General features: G+C 49.7%; 1 protein-coding gene across 1 annotated transcript in view; it reads right to left on the bottom strand.

Moving 5' to 3' along the window:
* The window catches only part of GSN (gelsolin), a 54115-nt gene that overhangs the window by 39427 nt on the left and 554 nt on the right, over positions 1-14134 (bottom strand). The window contains exon 2 of the mRNA XM_032865763.1: positions 3441-3529. The gene's annotated coding sequence lies outside the window, so the exon portion shown is untranslated. The remainder of the gene's footprint in view (positions 1-3440; positions 3530-14134) is intronic.

Here is a 14134-nt window from a genome sequence, read left to right as displayed (position 1 = left end):
TAGAGATTTTTTTTTTAAATTATCAGCATTTAAAAAGTGAGAATTGCAAGAGGGAGAAATGAACAGGTCCGAGCCCTGCTACTGAAGAGCTAGGTGACCTTAGATGAGTCACTGTCTCTCTCTGGGCCCCAGATTCCTTAGCCATAAGATAAAGGTGCTAGTGGGATGATTACAGATTTACGGCCACAGAGGACTCCCCCGGGGGCAGATTACAACACAGATGGGGCTGTTACCAACCAACAGGGAAATAAACATAACCAAGCTATCAGTCTACAACAGGCCTATGCTTACGACTTTATTTTCCCATCAGCTATCCGCAGCAGCCCTGTATCACCCCGATTTTCACAGCTAAGTAAACAGAGGCTAAGGGATTAAGGGATGAGAATAGCAAGTCAGAGCCAGAGTGACGTTTCAGGCTCAGACCTGTTGCCTCTAATGTCCAAGATGTAACTGCAGGGGGCTCAGAAGTGCCGACCAACGGGGACATAACCCAACAAGGGCAGGGGACCGAAAGGGGATAAGAGTATTTTACTGTGTGTGCACAGGTGGGTGGGTGGGTGGGAGTGACCAGGTTTCACCCAATGACACTCGTTCTCTACAACCAGTTTACAATGTTGACCTGCCATGTGCCCTCCTCCCCACCTCCCAACCGTTCTCAGATCCCACTGTGCAAATCAGTCCTCAGCTCAAAGCCCGTCCATGGCTCCCTGGCACCTAGAGGACTGAGACCCAGCATCTCCAGGCACTCCCCACCTCAGCCCCACACTCCTGCTTTAGCCACACTGCTCACCAGTCCCTAAGCACAGTGGCTCCGGGTGGCCTTTGCACACGTGACTCCCTTGGCTGGAATGTCCCAGTGCCCCCTTAGTCCAGTGCTTGACATAGAGTAGGAAAAGCCTTCCCTGGCTCCTGGAGACCCTGTCCTCATCCCAGAGCACTCTGGGCCTCAGCCTCCACAAATGAGATGGGATCTAACTCAGCTCCCCTCTGAAGTGCAGGAGTTCAGCAAAGGTTTGCCAGGTAAATGAAAAGACGCAAAGAGCAAAGAGAATGCTGGAAAGTGCACATTTCCCAGGACTGACCAATACCAAGCCAGGAAGCCTCTACTGAGGCAGTGTTAGGACACCACGCTGTGGAAGAGCCAAAAGTTACACCCTCAGGACAGATGAGAGTGGGACCTATGCCAGCTCTTTCAAGGGCTCCCCCTAATAATGCGCAGGTCTCTCTCCTGCTTTCAAACGTCCAGCGGTGCCCTAGTGGTTTAGGATAAAATCGGAACTCTGACCAAAGCCCCTAAGGGCTTGCATGCCTGGGGTACTGCTCCGTCTCTAGGGCCTTCCACAGTCATGGTCACACTCCTCTCTTCCAGTTCCTCCCGCGGTCACGCTCCTCTGTTCCTGTTCCTCCATGACCACACGCAACGTCCCGCCTCACAACCACGTGTCCGTGCTGTTCCCTCTGCCTGGGGACTCCCTTCCCTGCTCATACAGCCACCTGCCGTCCCCTCTCCAGGTCTGGGCTTTCTCAGGGAGGCCTCAGTCCTGTGTCGGGTCCAGATGCCACCACACCCACCCAACCCCACGTGCTCTTATAACCCTAGTCATCTGCTCAGCAGAGGAACGGGTGGATCTTTTATGTGTGTCACAGCTGACTGCTGTAAGTCGCAACACTGCACGCCCATGAGGGTTGGGAAAATCCTGCTCTTTGCGGATGCTCCAACACTGGTTCCAGGCCCAGGTATCTGGCGATGCACACACAACTGACTGAATGAGCAAAGGAGCAAATGAACCTATAGGAATAATTCAAGACCAGAAGGTGGTGAGAATCCTGGTGAATGTCAGAGGCGGGAAGACAGGGCCCTAAGAAAATCAGAGAAGTGGGAGATCAGCTGAGGGGGGGCAGCCTCCCAGAGCAACAAGGAGAGAGCACTTTTGGAAGGAGAAGGTATTCAATGCTCCAGCAGGTGGTACAAGGAGACCTGAGGGCGTGCCACCGGATTTTGACAAGTCGGAGGTCCCTGGGGCCCCCCAGTTGAACCCCAGTTCAGCAGAAGTGGGCATGAGGTGGGATGCACTGCAGGGGGACAGCAGTTGAAGGGGGTGGGGTAGCAAAGCTCTCATTAACAGGTACTCAGCTGGGCCCAAGCCAGCCTGGCCCCGGCAGGGTCTGCAGAAGTGGGGAAGACAGAAGACAGGTCCCTGTGTCCTTGCTACCAAAAGCATCGGCAGAGTGTAACACTCTTTGGTGACAGATCACTTTGAGGCAATTCAGCTCTGGGAACTGTCAGGGCTCTGGCCCCAAAGCAGGAGCATTAGAACCAAGACTGGCCCCAGATCCCTTCTTTCTGGGCAGCACTACCCTTCGGGCACAGCTGGAGTGGGCCAAGCACATCTCCACCTAGCCAGCCTTCTAGGAATCCCTGGGTCTGTAGACAAACCGCTCCCGAGACCATCAAACGGCCCCTGCTTCTAAGCTCTGGGAAAGAGGAACAGCTCTGAGGAGGGTCACCACCCAAAGCCAGCTGGGCCACAGCAGATGAGTAAACCCTGGAATCATTCAGCCCCTTCTCCTTTTGGCCCCCAAGGGTGATGTCATGGGCTGGAGGGGTGTTTTCCAGGTTCTCCATACAGTTGCTATTAGAAATTCACTTCTGCTTCGGGCATTGGAGGCTGTTTTTTTCCCTGGTAGTGATCCTTCCCACTTCGCAGCTCGCAAAGCTCTTGAGCATCTGTGAGCTCATACAGTCCTCAAGACAACCTTGTTAGGTGGGTGGGTGGAAGACCAATATACCCATTTTATAGGCGAAGAAACTGAGGCCTAAGCTGGGCCATGAAGTGGGTCCCCTGCTTCCAGCAAAACGCTGCATGCCCGCCCCGTGTGTCAGCCTCCTACAGCGGGTCACCTGTGAGTCTGATAGTCAGGGGGGCCCCAACCTGCCAGCTGTCCCAGGTGGGTATGACTCATCCACCTGCCCTGTGACTCACACAGCTCAGCTACTCCAATGGTCAACAAGCCTGGAGACTTGGCAGCCACGGCCCAGCTTTTTCTCACCTCTCCAAAGCCTCTGGGGAGAATTCCTGGACCTCCAGGGAATCCACCCTCTTACAGAAGAGCTAACAAAGGCCTTAAGAGGGAAAGCAACTTCCCTACAGCCACACAGTGAGAGCACAGCACAGCGAGGAGAGGGGCCCAGGCGCCCTGGCACCCAGCCCACCCTTGCCTCTTCCCCACAGGATCACCCTCTCCCGGTCTCCCTCGCAAGGGAGGGTGAGGAACAAATGAGGCAATGAGCATTAACGGACTCTGGGCTTTACTACTCTGGACACCCTCTGAATCCACGGTAGTGACAAGCAGTTGCTTCCACTGTCTCCTCCAGACTCCCCTGCGCAGCCAGAGCTGGGTTTAGGAGGACTCAGAGGTATCTGCTCTGCTCCACCTACCTTGCAGGGCTGTGAGGGGAAGAGGACTGCTCCGTGCAGAGGTGCTGGGACCACGGCAGAGGCACAGGAAAGGCGGTTATCTGCACCACCTGTAAATAAAGGGCCAAGAATCTCAACATCAGGTGCTCAAGGTCATCTGGTCAAATCCCCAGGTGATACTTCCACTCATCTCCAGCACCCATCACCACAGTCACATGGCTTCTACTTGCACACCCCAAGCAACAGGGCACTCACTTCTTGCCCAGGCTGTAAGACCTTCTGTTGAAGAGTTTGGCTGATTGAAAGAACTGACCTTAGGATGGGCTAAAATCTCTCTCCCTACACCTTACACCCACTGGTTCTAGCTCTATCTGCTCAGATCCCCCAGAATAGGTCTGTCATCCTGTTTCCAATGGCTCCTTAGAGACAAAGACAGTGATCTTGGGCCCCTCAAGTCTTTTACAAGTTGTGCACCCTCTTCCTTCCAACTTTTCCTGAGACCAGGTATCTGGTTCCCTCCCTCAACCCCATCCCTGATCAGCTCCAAATGAATCTTGTCCCTACTGACAGCACAAGACCCAAAATTTGACTTTCAGGAAAACTCTATCCAGGACAGGGCAAGCAAACTCTCACCTCCATCATTCTAGACATCATGCCTTTATTAATCCAACCAAAAATCCCATTTGTATGTAAGGCAACCCCAGCGAACATCTGAATTTAGCTTATGATCCACTTCAGAGGTATGGTTCAGGATTCTGAAGTTAGACAAAATGACCCCTCATTTAACTAAGTGCATAACTTGATCAGGTTACTTTACCCTGAGTCTCAGATTCCTTCTCTGTACAAGAAGGATTAGGTCAGAACCTATTCCATAGGTTATTATAAGGATTAAATGAGATAAGATATGTCAGGGATTTTTGAATAGCACATATGTTTACTCTATTGTTAATTAAACCCTTAAACCTTTTTTCTGGAAATGGTATTTTTCTCATTCTGTACTTGGGCAGTTTGGCAACCCAAGCTGTTTACATGCCTGAGCATTGCCCTACCATTGTAAGACCCTATTATTATCTGGCAACAGGTCTTTCTCTCTCATCAGGCTGTGAGCTCTGCCAGTCTGCTCTGCCTCTGAAAGCTGGTCCTGGCACATGAGGTGGCAAACAGCAGGACCAGTGGATTTATATGCTAGATGAGTGAACGAAGGACCAGCCACAGTGGCCCCACAGTGGACTGTGCATCCCAGCCCTTTGGCCCCCTGCCTTTCAGGGAGAAACTGGATGTTCACCCTTCCTCACTCCCCAGAGCCCCAGTCATCCACATTTAAGGGTCAGCTAAGCAAGCTGGCTCCTACCTACACTGGAAAATTCTCTGCCCAGACCAGCTTCTCTAAGCCAAGAAGAGAGTCCAAGATCCCAAATGCAGGGCGGCCCTACAGACTGCAGGGATTAAGACACCAATGAGCCCTCTTCTCAGCTGACAGCCAACGGCCCAGGCATTCCCGGTGCATTTCTGCATTGTGAGTGGCATACACAGCAAAGCAGGGGATCTGAAAAAGAGGCTGGTGTCCACGCCACCTCTGTGGGCCTTCCTCCGAGAGTTCTGCCTGGAATTTCCTGGTTCCATGGGGTAGATCAAAGCAGAGTTGGGTTGTACTGTGTTCCTGCAAGTGACTAATGACCTCTCAGTTTCTGTTAACTGTGTGAGGACAAGCCATTGAAATCCAGCCTGCTTCTCCTGTACACACCTCCAAACCACACCCTCATCCTCACTGGGGGTACTACATTTCTTCCCGAATGTAATGTGCTCCTCCCCTGGTGTTCCCCATCTCAGCAACAGTACGATCAACCACCAGACAGTGGCAGCCCCGGCCAGATCAGACACCAGGACACCACCCTCTTCCACCTCCCCTACTCTGTCACTCATGCCTTCAACACCACCTCCTCCGGCCCTGCTGGTTCTACTCAAGTGCATCCTCTCATCCCTACCCCACTGCCAACATCCAGGTCCAGGTACCACCACCCATCATCTGGGCTTGGTTCCTAATTGGTCCCCCCACCCCCTCTCTCCCCTACGGTGTGAGCCCAGACCGCATCACTCCTCTGCTCAGACTACCATGGTTCCCATGGCAGAGCCCCAGAGATAAAGTCCAAGATCCTCAGTGAACTTGTCAATGTCCTTCACGATCTGCCACTGCCGGTCCCATGAGTTTCAGCCTCTTCAGTTCTTGTTTTCCACCCACACCCCTCCAAGCTCCAGCCCGACAAAGCTGCACTCCGCCCCCTGAGTCTGCACGTAATTTACACACAGAGTCTCGTCTGTTCTAGAACTCTCTTCCAACCCTATTCTTCATTTCTCCTTCCACTCATGATCAAGCCCAGTTTCCTCCAGGAAGCTTGCTCTAGCCTCCCCTCCCCCACAGGGTGAGCTCCTCTGAGCCCCCACAGGCCTCTAGTCTTCCCTGTCACACTGGATTACAGTCCGATTCCCAGTTAGCTTCCCCCATTAGACTAAGATTTGCTCCCATGGATCCCAGTGCCTAGCTTAGGGCTGGGGCCACCATAGCTCAAGAGTCACCCAAGGAAGAAGCTAGTAAATCACATGTATGCACACATGCATATACACGTGTGCACACGTGAGTAAACATATACTCATGCACGTGTGCACATTCAGACAGTTAAGAGTGCTGGTGCTGCCACCTATGGGCAAAAAGAGCATTACACTCTTCCCTCAGCTCTGGAAGGGAGGAGGCCCAGAGATGCAAATTCATCTGCGGTCTGCATTAACTCCTGCTAACTCCAAGTTGGTCTGTTTTCCATTCTGGACCTTAAGGCTGCAGCAACTTAAAAACAAGGTCCACAAACCACTGACTCTAGTCCACCGCCCACATGCTCCAGAGGGAGCCATCAAGAGAGATGTTTCCTTCCAGCACTCACCATCCCAGTCTGGGGCCTCGGGGCGCCTGTTTACTGAATTATATCTTAGAGAAGGGGAGAAGACATAGTCTGTTAGCGCTGTCCACCAGTGGAGGGGCTGGCCTTTGGGTAGAGCACTCCCTGTTGGTGGTATTGTGCAAGTCACCAGGAACCCCATGTGTCTAGGTGGCTGAAGAGGAGCTTTCTGCCCTGGGGGTAGGGGTGGGGCGGGGGGTGGGGGGAGGCTGAAGCCAGAAGTGTTTCTCTCCTTAAAGACTGCTCCCTGCATCATGGGAGGACTTTCAGATTTGGTGGGAGAAACACGATATCAGCCTAGCAATCCCAGAAGGGTTCAAATGGCCACCCCAACAACAACACTGCTTTTCTGAGCACCTACCAGTATTAAACTCTTTATAGACAGCCTGTCTCATCCTCATGATACTCTGCCAGGCAGATAGCCTGAAACTATATGGTTTCTGCCAGAAACCATAGCATGGTTTCTATTTTGTGAAGGGAGGATACAAGCTCAGAGAGGTGAAGTAATGTGCTCAGAGTCACACAGCTAAGATGTCTGCCCCGTTCCCACCAAGGCAGGCTGCCTTCCCGACTTCTTGGTCTCGCTAAATTTTAGGCATTAAGGCTAGGTCTCTTGCATAAAGAAGCACACAAAGCTTTGGTTACTCTAGATAGGGGTTAGCAAACTTTTACTGTAAAGGACCAGTTAGTAAATATGCTAGGTTTTGCAGGCCCCATACCTTGTCTGTTGCATAGTCTTCCTTGTACCGTTTTAGGTTGGGGGTTTTGGGGAGTTTTCTTGTTGGGTTTTTTGGGTTTTTTTTACAACATTTTAAAACAATGTAAAAACGATTCTTAGCTCAGAGGCATACAATCACAGGCTGTGATACAATACAGTCTCCCCAGAGCTGTAGTTTGCAGCCTACAGACTCGAGAGAAGAATGTCTATAATCTTAAGTATAAAAACTTCTGGTAGAAATAGTTAAGACGAATGCAAGTGTTTCTCCTGCTTCAGATGGCTTCCTGCTGAGTTGCTCAAGAAGGGCTCTACCTCGCTCTGCAATTAGGCAGCAAAATATTTCAAGGGCTGTTCAGATTCTAGAAACTCAGCTGTGGACTAAACAGTTTGACTCCGCACAGAGAACAAAAGTGAGAGGCAAATTCGATGGGTGGAAAGAACCTCTACCATGAGACATTAAAAGATCTAGGCTCTGGTCTGGGCCCTTCACAAGGGATTTATTTATTTATTTATTTATTTATTAAGATTTTATCTATTTATTTGACAGACAAAGATCAGAGGCAGGCAGAGACAGAGGGGGGAAACAGGCTCCCTGCCGAGCAGAGAGCCCGATGAGGGGCTCAATCCCAGGACCCTGAGATCATGACCCAAGCTGAAGGCAGAGGCTTAACCCACTGAGCCACCCAGGTTCCCCCTTCACAAGGGATTTAGAATCTTACTATGCAAATTGTGGTCCAGCAACTTCTGCTTTACCCAGCAACTTCTGCTTTACCTGGGACCTCATCAGAAATGCAGAGCCTCGGGCCCCATTCCAGACCTAGTTAACCGGAACCTGAACTTTCACAAAATGCCCTGGTGATCCATGTTCATGGTAAGTTTGAGATCTGCCAGAATATCTTTCACGTCCAACTGCAAGAAAGGGTTTAAAGACATCTTTCTTTATGTCATAGTATTAAGTCACTGATCTATCATCTGTACTAGGGAGTCAAAAAGCACCCCGTTTTGGACCACAATCTGCCATTGGATCTTTAAATTAAACCTTTGGCTGGCAGAAAAGTAGAAGGAGGAGAACTAGAGAAGGTGCCACTCCCCCATTTCACAGTGGCAGTGGGGGAGAGGGGCAAGTTAGAGGGGGGAAATGGCTTTCCCAAGACCAAGCTGCCAAGGAAAACAAGAGGTCTGACCACGATCAAGTTGCTTCATCTTCCCAGGCCTTGGGTTTAATAAATGAACTGTCATTTGGGTTTAGATGAGAATTTTTGAAATCTCACCAGTGGTGGACTAGCAACCAGGGGACTCGCTATGTGTTTTACAACAATTGTTGTCTCTGGGCCCGAGTATCCCTGAACATGAAGTAAAGGGTGGGGCCGGGGAATTCCCAAGGTCTACCTGTAATCTGGAAACCATTTCCAGGCAAAAAGGCAGTGAGGAGCAGAGCCTTCTGCTGATGGCCACCACAGTCCCACCAAGGTCTCAGGGCTGATAACACCAAGTCAAGCCCGACCATCCTAAGCGTGGAGGCAGAGCAGTGACCTGACTCAAGTCCAAAGTCATACAGCAAGTCCCAAGCAGAAACTGGAAATGAGAATAGGCTTCTCTCTGCTTCCTCAGTCTGTGACTATAATCGTTATCCTTACCGACGCCGAACTATGCAGATGTATTTCCTAAATAAAAGACTGAAGTACAGGGGCGCCTGGGTGGCTCAGTGGGTTAAAAAAGACTGAAGTACAATGTTCTGGGGAAATGGTCCCTGCGCCTTCTAGTAAAACAGCTAGAACTTTGATAATCAGCCTTTGGTGCTGCATCAAGAAGGCTGTTGCCCTCACGAACAGCTGGTGGGAGTAAGAGTTGTTGTGGCCTTTTGGGCTGCAATTTGACAAAATGCGGCAAAAGCTGTAAAATGCATCATTTTGACCCAGTAACTCCATTTCTTGGGCTCTCTTTTAGGAAATAATGACAGAAAACTAATTTATACATGAGGATGTTCATCACAGCATTGTTTATAAGCTGCCTAAATGCCTGCTAACAGAGGAAAGTGAACCATGGTATATTCCCACTTAGATACAACAGAGGAATGAAAAAGCAGGTTGGCACATATCATTTTCATAATAAAAAAAAATTTCTTTTTTTTTTTTCCACAATTAAAATGCATTATTTCATTTCTTTAATCCCCCGGACTATAAGAATGAAAGATGTTAAATAGAAATAGACATGTATTTATCTACTTAGGTAGAGAATACTTCTCAAACTCTTCTAAAAGTTAAATGTACAGTCCTTAATAACATGAGAAAATATTTATGTCCTCATGCTGAAAAAAAGTCAGAATAGAAAAATTATAAAAGTGATATGACCACAATTATATAGGGGTAAGAAAAAAAAATGTGCTGCAAATATCAGGAAGGAAATGCCTCCAAATGTTAGTAGTGATTATCTCACATTGGCAGAATTATGGACAGCTCTTATTTTTTTATTTGCTAAATTTCCTTATCTTAAGCATTCGTTATAATTAGAAAAGGAAGGAGGGGGGAAAGCCCTTGGAGGAAAGGAGGAAAAAGCACCCCATTTCTCATGAGTATGTCACCCATCCCACTTAGCCACTCCCCAAAAATCAACTAGTATTTATTGTGTGAGGGCCCAGGCTCACCATCTCACTTACAGAAAGGAGATTAAGGGCCAGGCCTCACCCTGAAGGTTCACATATACCGTCTAGCCTTTGCTTGGCAAATAAGCCAGACCCAGATGATATCCTCCTTGAGGCTGGAACATAATAATGCTATTTGTTTAATCAGTGTAGCAAGATAAATGAATCCACTCCCATTGGTGTGGCTCCTTCACTGAGTTCCCTGAGACCCTATGGCTGAAACCATTTCTGGACCCCCCTGGGAAAGAGCAGGTTTCAGGGATCCTATTATCCCTTAGTCTAAGCACTGAATGCAAGAGGAACAAGAGGTTCCTTCTGAGGCAGAATAAGCAAGGCCCCATTAGGGCCTAGGATAGGGAGCCTGGAAGGAACCTAAATGGCCTCAAGGCCCCTGGGAGCTCCCATCTCTACTTGACCTTCCTCATCCACAACTTAGGACCCATCACGACAACCTCAGGGCTATTGTGAGGCTCAAAGAAAAGAAGGTAAATCATTACGTCTCTGTAGGCTGAGCCTCAGTTTCCTTGTCTGTGAAATGGAGTCAGTATCTCTTCCCTCACAGGGCTGGGAAAAGACTAAACAAGATGGTGAACACACACAGCAAGCACGCTTCCTACCGTGGCCATGATTCTTACTGCTTGTAAGCGGGGAATAAGACCCATAAATGACTCTCAGGCCTCAACTTCCTTTTCTGCACTGTGGAGCTAACAATTGAGGCCACAGAGACCGAAATCATGAACAATAGCTGCGTCTCCAGCGGGTGCTGGTGTAGGTTAAACCTAACGACTGCTATGGGCTCACTTTGAGGTCCACATTCATGTGCGGAGCACAAAGCCCTCTGACTCAGAGACCATCAGAGCCAGCAAAGCCTGATATTATCCTGCCCACCCCTCTAGTGCAGGGTGGACCCTGGGGCCCAGAGAAAGGCATGCATTAGCACAAGTCACCCAGTACTTTGTCAGTGGCCAAACCAGGACCTAAGTCCAGGCCTTCTGCTCCCCAGCCTTGCCCACCCTGCCTACTGCTTTTCTCTTTTCTGCCCTCAAATTGCTGATGTGGTCCCGGGGCAGGGCAGGGGAGAGCAAGCATATGGTAGGGGAGTGTGGGGTGGGAGGGGGGGCAGGGAGGACAGCAGGAACCCAGCGTTCCTGTGGTCTATAAACTCACAAACCACATCAGGCTGAAATATGACACATGCTCACTCAGTTGAAAGGGAGGAGAGAGTTTTATTTAACATACCCGGGCTGCCTAAAAACCGCTCTCTCTTTCCCCCCTCCTGAAAAATGCACAACTCCTGGGACCTGCTTTTCCTTACTTCTGCCAAAGGGCAGGGAGATGGTCCTGGCTGGGACCCCAACTCACGGAGTGACCTAGTGCGAGGGATCTTGTGTTTTCTCAGCCTTCATTCCCTGAAACAGAGGGGGGCGGACCTACGCTCTGGCATCCTGTTGATAGTATAGAAAAGGATGAGTTTCCCAACAGTGCTGCTGGGAGGCCCTTCAGACCTCTCTAATGCAGGGCTGAGCTCCCCAAGCTGTGCACACAGCCACCATGAACACCCCAGCAGTCTCGGTATGCCAGGACTACAAGGAAACTTCAGGGTAATTTAGGGATGAAGAGCCAGGCTCTGTAGTCAGAACCCCAGAAAGCCATCATCTTATAATGACAAAACCGGAGGCACGTTATTTAGACACGGGTCCCTCGTCTGCAAAAGGGGAAAGAGTAATGCCTATCTTAGAGGAACACTCGTGAGGAATCAAGGGAATAATCAATGTCCCCATGGGTGGAATACTAGAAGGTAGCTTTTTGTTATAATCATGCCAGCCAACATCACCCCCATTTTACAGATGAGGAAACGGAGGCCCAAAGAGCCAGGACTTGCTAAAGGTCACTTAGAAGAACTAAGGCTGCAGCTCCACTCCCAAATCAGTGATTCTAATTCCTCTCAGGCCTGTGGTTTCTCCTAAGTAAATACACACTCAGAGGCTGTAGATACAGACTGTAAAGTTTGCTTGAAGAAAACCAGAGACCAATGCCTCAGCAAAGGACTATAGATCATATAGAGAGATCACTGCAATGACCTACCTGGCAACTTCTTCTTCTTATTATTATTATTTTTTTAAAGAGTCCAACATGGGTCTTGAACTCACAACCCTGAGATCAGGACCCGAGCTGAGATCCAAACCTAAGCTGAGATCAAGAGTTGGACATTTAACTGACTGAGCCACCCAGGAGCCCCTGCCTGGCCACCTCTCAAGAAAGACCCAAACCACCCACAGCAGTAGGAGGAAAGTGACCGATGGCACTGGATGGCTAAGAAGCATAACGCATCCAATCAACAGCTCTCACTCATCACGGATTGCTGAAGTGCACACATGGCTACAAACAATGGCTACCTCTGGAGAAAGAAGGAGGTCTGGAGGCATGACGTTTACATGACACTCTTCTTTGTGTTTGAACCTTAACAATATTTTTTCCCACATCAAAAATAAGAAAAAAGAAAAAACAACAACACTGCAAAAACCCAAAATAATTTAGCAGCCTTATCCAGCAGCTATGAGCCTATTGTTTGCTTTTCAGCGAAATTTATGGCAGGTTCTGAGACCTTTGGCTGGGCTTCCAGAATCTGCAACTCTGATCCATGCGGGTGGCCACTGCTCTGGTTCAGACCTGCACTCTCTTTCACTTGGATCATGCAACACCCTCCTCTGGATGCCCCTGCCTCCAGCTTGCCCCCTCCGATGCATTCCCTATATCAACCACCAGATTAGTGAGAGTTTTTATCCTTGTTGTGCTCAAAACCTTTCTCTGCTTCTCATTGCCTTCAGGATAAAGTCCAAACCCTTGGTTTACAATCTTTATTTACAGTCTCAATTTTTACAGCTGCACCCTTCCCTCATGGCCATTCTAGCCAGGGACTGCTCAAGAAACCACAGTACCTTTGCATAAACTGTTCCTGTTTCTCAGAATGTCTTTTCCTGCAACCCCCTTACCTTCTGAAAACTTCCTACTTATTTCTGTGGTCGGGGTGGCCCAGACAGACTTAGTCACCCCTTTATGGGTTGAAATAACTCTCAGTATTGAATGATTGTGTCGATCACTATGGATGGGAAGTATTTAGAGGATAGAGAACTTTGTCCTCCTTGAGGCTTTTGGGCCCTCACAGAGCAAGGCACAGAACAGAGGCCCAGGCAAGTGTTGAACCAAGGAAGGAGGGAAGGAAGGAAATGCCATGAGAAGCAAACCCTACAGCCTCCCCACCCACCCCCAGCTGCCTGCTTTCCTATGTTCATGTTAGCCTGTAATTTAAAAAAAAAAAAAAAAAAAGATTATGGAAATTTCTGGAGTAAAGTTTCCTTTCCTGATTCACACGGAAACCTTCTTTGCTGCTGTGTAACTCCCCCCGGGTGCCAACCCAAGCTCCCCGGCTGTTTACAATTTCTCTGGCATTTATAAATAGCAAGGCCTCAGAAAGGAAAATGGAATTTCAAAGGAGCTGGATGATGCCTGACCTCCCATCCCATCCTTCCTCCTCTGCTCCAAGCCCCTTCCCCTTCCAATCCCCAAGAAACACCAACCAGCACCCCTCAAATGTGTGGGAGGGGAGGGGCGACGATGTCTTAATGAATGGAACACTCAAGAAAGAACAAAAGCCCCACCAGCTAGAAGGACTCTGCCAAAGGCAAACTGGAACTGGGTCCCAGCCCTGCCCCTTTATCACTGTGTGACTGTGAGCCCATCACAAGCTCTCCGGGCCCTGCCATTCTCCCAGCTGCGGAATGGTCACTGTAAAGTGCGGTGCAGCCAGCGGTCCCAGTGCGTGGGTAAGAAATGTGGTCCTGGGAGAACAGGCCATACAGGATTAAGTCCTCAGAAAGTGTCTAGGAGCAGAGGTAAAGCAGAGGCTCCTCCCCAGCGGCCGCGCCTTCCACGAAGCCGAGTTACCCCCAGGACAGCCCTTGGCTCTTCAGAGTTCTGGGTGTTTTAAAGATACCCTCTCTGCTCTGCTTAAGGGCGGGATAAAGGGTGAGTGTATGTCTGCGCAGATTAAGGGCTACAAAAGAAGCCAATGTCCCCTGTCCTCCCGAAGACTCCCCCGCCTTCTAAAAACTTGGGCTTGCCCTTGGCCACCGCCCAGAGCAGCCGGCCTGCACTGGACCAGGGGGACACTGCTGTGACCAGATTCGGGGGGTGATTAGTCCCCAGAAGAGACAGGCGCCCAGGGAGAAAGGGAGATTCCAATCACTGTCCTCAACTCGGAGAGAAGTTTCCGTGTGAGTCAGAGAAAGGGACGTACTCTGCAGGCCGAGGAGGAGAAGGCACCTTCACGGGACAAATGCAAGCAGATTTCAGACGAGTACAAGGAAGAAGTTTCTAACAGTTCTGGGCCCCAAAAGAGGAAGGAGGT

This window comes from Lontra canadensis, unplaced genomic scaffold, assembly GCF_010015895.1.
Source record: "Lontra canadensis isolate GAN:19392208 unplaced genomic scaffold, GSC_riverotter_1.0 scaffold30, whole genome shotgun sequence".
Classification (NCBI taxonomy): Eukaryota; Metazoa; Chordata; class Mammalia; order Carnivora; family Mustelidae; genus Lontra; species Lontra canadensis.
This window is presented reverse-complemented; position numbering and strand designations above follow the sequence as displayed.